Genomic DNA, 9,186 nt, shown 5'->3' on the forward strand with positions numbered 1-9,186 from the left:
GCAGTACTTTTAGTAAAAAAATTTTAATTTCAACTAAATAACTTATTTCCAAACGAACCCTTAATATGTGTGGGGAAAAAAATGATAATAGAGAGAGCTCATAAAAAGCTTCATGAGACAAGATCATGACCAGATCAGAAAAGAATCAAACAAAATACCAAGGTAAAGAGTATGTGCCATAGCCAGGCAACAATGGGAAAGAAAGTCATCTTCCTTTTTAATTTTTTATTGTCGAGGGCATAAGTACACATATTCCCCATAATATCATCTAGCAACAACACGAGACATTATCTTCACAAGATATATGTATGTGTGTATATATATATATATTAACCTTTTGATTTGATGACTTTTTCTATATATAAGTAGAATGATATATTTGAAATGAAATCTATGCACTAAATTATCCATTTGAATGCTCTCATCGGATTTTGATAATCACAAATCTTCTATTTCTATCTTCGGGTTGCCAGTGCTACAGCGCCTACAGCTAATATATCTTTCTTGACAACGATACTCAGGAACTCGATCAGCTGCCCAGGTTTGTATTAAAATCCTAAAATTTCCGCTATCAACTTACCATCATCATCATCATTATAAACCTACATGTTTGAAACCTTCTAATCTGGTCGGCATATTATCTAGTTAATGTAAAACCATCTATACAAGGGAAAATGAGATAAAATAAAAATATAATAAAAGCATGAAAAAAATATGAAGATAAAGATGATAATGAGTAGAGTATGTTAAAATTGTGGAGAAAATATTTATGTTTTGTTGATATAGAAATTTACAAAAAGTCATACAAAATTCTAATATTTTATTTATAGTTTTAGTTTTGCAGCTTTTGCTGAAAATGCCCCCAACAAATTACTATTAATGATTTAGATAATTGAATAAATCGATTTTGGGTTTCTTTGTGAGAATAACGAGCCTATTGCCAAAATGTGATATCAAGCCGATCCTTAATATATCAAATTGCTAAAAGAAAAGAATGGAGTAAGGATGGCCCATGGTTTTTGTTTCCATTGTCTTGTTTATTTTTTATTTTTGGATAATAAGTATTCTTAATAAATTTTTTTTTTATATAAACTTTAGAAAAATAATCATATAAGTTTATTATATGTAAATAATCAATGTAATGGCCTTTTAGGAATTTTTTATAGGGTGACCATTAAGAGCATATATATTAGTCTGTGTTAAATGGCATAAAGGCCAAATTTTGCACAACTAAATGCAAAAATCTCCAATATCAATTTATGTATTATTGTGCAAAATGTAATCGTACTTATAATAATCATGCAAATATACATGGTTATTGTTCATATGCAAATTTGTTTTTTTTTAATCCTTTCTTTACTCTGAGAGAGAGAGAGAGAGAGAGAGAGAGAGAGAGAGAGAGAGAGAGAGAGAGAGAGAGAGAGAGAGAGAGAGAGAGAGAGAGAGAGAGAGAGAGAGAGAGAGAGAGAGTAGTAAAAAATTGATAAATAAATAAGACTTTAATAAAATATAATGTAAAATAGATAATTTGATGCTGATGTTTTTAAGAAGTGGTTATATAAAATAGGAAAATTAGATTTTTATGTTAAAATAGATAGGAATTTTTGCATTAGATAATGTGAATACTCTAAGAAACTTAGATTATACAAAATCTAATAAAAAAAGAATTCAAATATATTGACATCACAAAAATAGAAACACAAAAATTCAACTCAACCCTATTTTTTGTTATTGCATTTTTGTTGTGTCCACATCATTATTTTTGGTATTACTCAACCTATTAATTTATGTAACTGTGTTTGCACTTATTGATCTTTCTAATTTTAGGATTTTTTTTTTTTTGGGTTAAAAAAATAATATGATATATAATTTTTTTCATGGTTAGGTGTTCATTTGAACACCCTAACCAAAATATGGAGCCATCACTGAATTAATGCACTATCTATAGATAATTACATCATCATAACAAATGCATTTATCCCACTAACAAATGTCAATTAACTGATACATTAATGTACAGTTTTGTTGAGGTGAAAGGCTAAATGTGGAGAATTTTTTTGTGTGTAGATAATTTAGCTATTACAACAAAACTTTTTTTTCCCATTATAAATGTTTTACTTTATGCTCCAATTACAATGTACTAACGTCTATTTTTTTTCCTCTTATAAAGTAACTAGAAGTTTAAAATGGCACTATGTGTGTGGTTGGGGGGGGTGGTCTCAAAAACACAAAGCTAAAAATACATCAAATTCAGGACAATGAAGTGACTGAAATGGCAATATTTATGTAACTGAATTCTCTGCAGTTCAATGAAGTTCACTCCTCCGAAGTTCATACGAAGGAGGCGCGAACTCACTACCACAACTAATTTTCAAATCTTGGCTTCATCTCATATTCGCCTCTTGTCTTGAAGTTTATATGAGCTATCTATACTGCAGTCAACTCCATTTTTTGCACTGACCATTCCACTTCACAAGCTCGATAAAAATGGAAGCCCACAAAATTACATGAACATTAACAAAGGGCAAGATCAAAAGAATACATCAAATTCTACTAAAAAAAAAGAATACATTAAATTTGTTACGGAATTAGCCAACAACTTCAGGACCTAACCCATAACCTGAATTTCATACAAGACTACAATACGTTAATGCCTAATGGCTTCTTATGACTGTTCATGGGCCCTTATCAAATAACAATCTGTACTAGCCAATAGCTTGTACAGATTGAAAGGTAGGAGTGCGGAAAAAGCCCTTCTTCAATATATCCATTCCTTCAGAAGTACTTCTGTTTGTATAATATACAATTGAAATGCCCTAACATATACTATTTGATTATCTATCCAGAAAGATAATCGTATATAGTACGTAGCTAATAGCAGAATGTTAAATTTTCCACAATTTAAGGTAGCGCATGCCGGAAACCAGGAAGGCAGCAATGCAAAAGTGAGAAAGAAAAAGAAACAAAAAACATCTATTATGTTATAACATAGGAAATGTAAGCAAAGCATTAGAAGGTAAGTATCAGCAGTTGTTCTTGTTCCTCCAATTGAAGACACATGAATGCATAACCATGCAGGTAAGATAAGTAATGGATAAAAAAGTTAACACGTTTAACCTCTAGGCTCTAGGCTCTAGCTAGTGCTGCCCATCAAAGTCAAAAAACACATCTTCCAAATCAAGCAAAGGTGTTCAACACTGTAGAAATGCATCAGTACTTTTACTTTCTTGGTTAAATTCACATTCTCATTTTCTATATAAGTCTCTAAGAGCATTCACATAAGTTTTTGTAAATTTTCTGTCTATTTTACATAAAAAAAAACCTCATTTTTCTCTTTTACACGTCCACTTTAACAAAACACCCACATTAGTTTATCTATTCAACACATTTATTCAATAAAATATTCAATATTTTACAATTTTTTATTGTTCACTCTCTCATTGCTCCTCTCTCTCACAGACCCACAGCCACTATTGAAATTGGGAGAGAGAGAGAGATATGAACAAGTAAAGAAGATGAATAATGCTCTGACTGATTTATTATTAAGAACTGGTCTGCTTATATACACTGAGTAATTAACAAACTGATTAACAAACTTAACAAACTTAACAAACAAACTAACTAACTCACATGACTAACACGTGATGAAATAAGAGAACAAATAACAGAAAATGTAAACTGCATGTAGCACAGCAGTGGAACTAACTAAAGCACCTAAACTACTTGCAGCTTGGCTGAAATATTTCAACATACAGCCACCATCACCATCATCATCAGAAACCAAAAGCCATTAAATTAGAAACCGATCTCCAGACACACCGATCAAAACTCCATTAGAACCCACTCGATCTCCACCCAAAATCAAAGAAAAATCAACATCATATCAACCAACACCAATCAACCCACACAAAGAAAAATCAACGCCGATCAAAACGCCATCGTCTCCATGCCTCCACATATACCCAGATCAACCCACAACCCAAATCAACCCAGACCAAGCAAACCCACACAAACCAAGACCAACCCACACCATAAACTCAGATTAAACCACCATCGAGACCTCCCCACGTCCCCGCCATCGATCATCGACCCAAACCCACACAGCCACCATCGAGACCACGCCACGCGCCGATCTCGCCACGCTGTGAACTCCAATGGCATGCTTTGAATGAGAGAGAGAGATGCGAGAGAGGGAGAGAGAACCAAGGATGAAAGGATGGAGTGGGTTTTTTGTGAGAGAAAGTGAGAGGGCACAACGCCTGAGAGAGAGGGAGAGGGAGGTGAGAGTTAGGTAGAGAGGAGAGAGAAAAAACTATTAAAAAACTAAATACATGAGTTACAGTGTCCGTGTAAATTTATATAGGTACTGTAGCTCGTTGATAATTTTACAAAAGTTTACACACTTTTAAACGGACTGATGTGGAGTGTTTTTTGATTCAAAATGTGTAAAAGTGGTCAAAATGTGTATTTTACACATTTATAAAAGAGCTGATATGAATGCTCTAAGCATTGGAAGTGGAGGATAAACTGTCAGTTCTATGCAACTTCTATCCGAAAACTTTTTTTTTTCTTTGCAGATCCAATTAATTTAGTGTAGTTGGGGCAGGGAGTCAGCTATATAATATATTCAGGTTTGCTTAATGATTTTAACTTAAAATCATCATCATCATTATTATTAATATTGTGAATATTTTTTTTGCTGGATTTATTATTATTATTATTATTATTGTGAACTTACTGTGATGTCACTACAAAACGCGGGGCCTTTGGGCCGCGTTTTCTTGGGCCGCGTTTTAAAAAACGCGGCCATAGGGCCAGCTACAGCCCCGTTTTCATAAAACGGGGCTTAAAGACCGGATCTGAAGCCCCGGTTTATAAACGACGCCATAGGCTTTCCTCCAGCCTCGGTCCTTTTGGAATTGGGCCGCATTTTAAACGCGACCAGCTATGGCCCCGTTTTAAAACCGCGGCCCAAAATCTGATGTAAAGCCGCGTGTTCAAACCGCGGCTTCAGCTAAGGATCAAGCCGCGTTTTCTAAACGGGGCTTCAGGCCCAACCCTATAGCCGCATGTTAAAACCGCGGCTCTAGGGTTTGTATAAAAACAAAAAACAAAAATCACACAGCCCTCATCTTCGAAATCACTCAGCCTATTTCGAAAACCCTATTTCGAAATCACTCATCCTAACTGACTCAAAATCCCTAATTCGAAATCACTCTGCTCTCATCTCTCAAAAACCCGATTCCGGTCATCCTCAACCTCACTCGCCATCGCCGACCCACGCACCATCGCCGACCCACGCACCATCGCCGTACCACTTTCTGAGATCGATCTTCAAAAAACTCCGGCGACTTGTCAAGCACCCAGTCGGCGAAGGCAAGTTTCCCTCCTTTTTCAGTCGTTCCTTCAAATTTCTATTGTATGCATTTTTCAATTTCACAATCTGGGTGTTCGGGTTGCAACTTTTAACTTCTCTTGTTTATGCTTCGATTTCTAGGGTTTTGAATGTCACCCCTACTTCGGTAATCCGAGGTATTTTTGAGCTGAATAGGAGGACTCCATACAAGGTATGCAAGTATTCCCTTCTTAAATGCTTAATTATAATTTTAAATTACAATGTTTTACTAACTATATGGTTCGGGTAGATTGCACACACCAAAACAACTTGCATAAATTGTTTCAGTTTTTACTTGTTTGATAGGATTTGGTGCTTCTGTAGGAAAACTTCTGTCTGATTAAGGACCTGCATGAAAATGTGTATTTGAGGCTGTATAGGTTAACGGAAGTGTACGTGAGGGCCAGATTAGTTGAGTAAGGGTTGGCATTTGGTAATTGACCAAATTTAGGTCACGCATCTTTTACACTATGCTTGGTTGGGGGATGGAAAATGGGGGAGAGAAAAGTGGGGAGAAAAGAGTTTTTTTTTGGTTGTTTTGTTGAGAGAGGGAAGGGGGGTGGATTTTGGTGGGGCTTGGATGTTTTATCCTTGGGCTCACCAAAAAAAATCCCCCAAATTGGGCAGAAAAAAGGGAGAAAGAGGAGTGTTAGTGTTGTCTTAATTTTTTATTCTCATTGTTTGTCTTATTAGTTTTTGCTGCCACTTGCTTGAATGTATACGTAAAAATAACACAGTTTCTTACGTTTTTTTTTTTGGTAGATTTTTTATTAAAAAAAAAAGAAGGCAGAAAATATTTTGCTATTTATCTTTTATAATTGATAACATTATGTATGAAAGCTTGTGTCTCATGCCTTCAATTTCAAATTTTGGAGTTCATTGTGATGTATGAAATTGATTTCTGTTTATATATTTGTTTCCATATTAATATAAATAAAGTTAATCATTTGTTTTTCTTTTTTATTCAGTCATGCATAAAGGTTTCACTCAACATTGTCTCACCTGAAAATGTTGGTGACAATGTGAGCTTCCTTTGTAGTGGCATCATCATGGTTTTGTTTCTAGAAATTGTCAAATTATTTTATTATCAGGAAGATTCCTTTTAGTTCTGTAAACAGTAATTCAATTTCCAACATATTGGTGCTTTTGTATTCGAAAGAGTTTTAGTAGTGATAGCATAAAAACAAATGTGACATTTTTGTGTGCTGATGGGTGTTGAAAATTGCTTTGTTTCCAATTGCAGGACAGACAGTGCCTTGAAGTTCAGTTGGTTTTTCTTGTTTTATCTGGTATGTGATATATAATTCTGTCTTAGCCATGCTTCTCATGAATAGGTCTATTGATCAATCTGGCACAATGCAGGACTCATATTAGTTTTATGCATATTTTTAAAGGGAAGAGAAAGAAAGAAAAAATCACAAAATTCAAAGAAAAGACAAAAGAAAAGAACCAATTTATCTTAATTAGATACAATCCAACCACAATCCTTCCAGCATACAGTCTAAATGCATAAATATAGAGAATCAGGACATTTTGGAAGTAGTTTAACATAGAAGCAACTTCAAAATACAAAATAATTTCAACTTAAAAGACATAATGCTATGATGTTACCTGTTTCATTTGGTCATAACTGGCTGGGTTAATAGCATTTACTGTATCATTTTGTGTTACATTAGGGCCAAGGCTAGTCCAATAATTTTCTATTATTTGACTTGCACTAATATGCTCACGTTATGTGTTGGTCGGACTTAAGTTAGGGTCTGACTATTAGACATGATCTAATTGGCTTAATACTCAGAAAATCATGCTTAACCTCGATCCTTTTGCTCAAACTAATCCATAATCCCTACTGAATTGGGTTTGTCAAGCCCTCTGACTTGTTAAGCACTCTTAATGTTCATCGAAAATCATTAATCTTTCTTTTAATTTTAAATAAAACAATGTTCAAATTCAAAATCTACTCAAATAACTAAGTGGGAAAGTGATGGGAAAACAATTAATTTGAGAAGAAATGTCGTATAAAAAAAAAACTTAATATTCAATAAACATTGGTCAATAACTTTTCAAAATAGTTAATCACTAAAGAGATAGGGAGAAGATATATAGAAAAGTTCCATTAACATAGTTTTATTTATTTGTGGAGTGGAATTTTTTTTTTTTTTATATGTCTAACATTTAATAGTGGAAAACATTGTATTTATTTATTGGACTTAGTTTCCAATTCCCATCCACTTCATTAATTGTATTTCTTAATCCTTTGGATTCAAACTCTTTTATTCTAGTTTTCCATTAAATTTCATGTCTTTTTGTTTACTAATTGTGAAGGTTATTCTACCTATGAAATTTGTTGTGTGATTGTGTGTCATAATTAAATGATGAGCGAAAGCGTAAAAGAGAACACACATGTTTAAGTGATTCGGCCAGAATGGCTACATATTATTATAAGTACTTGTGTTACAATGAGTTTATTTATTACAGAATACTTGACTATCCCTAACCTAAGGTTAATATGCTTGTTCTACAAGTATATGAATCTACAAAATTGGTTTGGGCCACTTGGGTCATAAATATCTAACACTATCACTTGGTTCTTTTGTAGTCCATTCTTATTCCCCTTGTTTAGGATTTGGAATTGAATCATAGCAGTCTAATTAGCAAAAGACATGTACAGTACTGATTGCCAAAAAAGCAAAAAAAAAAAAAAAAAAAAATTAAATATAAGAGAAAAGAACTCAAAAACCCCTAATTTCCACATCTTTTCAGCAACCAAACAGTGATTAAAAATTACATCAAACTAAAAACCAACCTCATAGCAAGAATTGCAACTTGGGGTACTTGCCAGTTTTGAGGAACCTATATGGAATTAGATGCCTTAGGCTTATTAAACACTTTTATAATTACATTAGTCCCCTATAGTTTAAGATGCTTTTTTTATCTGAGAATTGTATTCTGGATTATCTGTTTGATTGCAAGGATCTAACAAATTGCAATTTGGCCATCAATGGATAGCAAAATGAATATGGAAACCAATAAGATTAATTGAAGTCATTATCAGCCCCTTTACCATCACTCATACACATTCAGCACAACATGCTATCAATATAATTAGATTTTTATAAGATTGTGAAAAATGAAAATGAAAAAAGAAAATCCGTGAATCAAATAAAATGTGGAATTGGATTCAGCTCCAGGGCGGCTCAAGACATTGTTGGGCTTAAGGCAAAAAATGTTATATGGGGCCTCATCTCATATTTAATATTTAATTGATAAATTTTTATTTAACTTTTTATATTAATTTATAATATATATTTTTCTTGTTTTTAAGATGCAAAGTTATTGACAAAAATTTTGTATTCAAGTTTCTTTAATATTATTTTCAATATAAGTAATCAATTTTTTTTTTTTTTTTTGTGTCATAATTGATTAGTTATACATTTTTCTATTCGCAAAATTAACTTTTTTGTTAACAAATAGAATATTATAATAAGAAAACTGAAAAAATATATATAAATATATACATAAAAACGGAAGAAGAAGTTGCACATATAATTTTATTTAAAAAATAAAAACCTTTTTTTATTTAAAATAAAAAAAACCTAAGAGATAAGTCTGTAATGTTGAGTGGTAGGAGACTACTATGCTACCACATGTCCCCAGGACCCCAGCCCAACCCAATTTGTAAATCGGTAAAATTTGACATGCCTATGCTGAGTCAGAAGGTTAGCCTATGCACATTCAAAATTTTTTTTTTCCTAAATATAAAAAATTAGTGTACTTTCTATTTTTTGGTT

At 33.0% G+C, this 9,186-nt stretch overlaps 1 pseudogene; it reads left to right on the forward strand.

The window, feature by feature from the left end:
- The first annotated feature begins 2,913 nt into the window (after nucleotides 1-2,913).
- The window catches only part of LOC136069853 (loganic acid O-methyltransferase-like), a 19,640-nt pseudogene continuing 13,367 nt past the window's right edge, over nucleotides 2,914-9,186 (forward strand).

Source organism: Quercus suber, unplaced genomic scaffold (genome assembly GCF_002906115.3).
Source record: "Quercus suber isolate HL8 unplaced genomic scaffold, Cork oak 2.0 scaffold_193, whole genome shotgun sequence".
Taxonomy (NCBI): Eukaryota; Viridiplantae; Streptophyta; class Magnoliopsida; order Fagales; family Fagaceae; genus Quercus; species Quercus suber.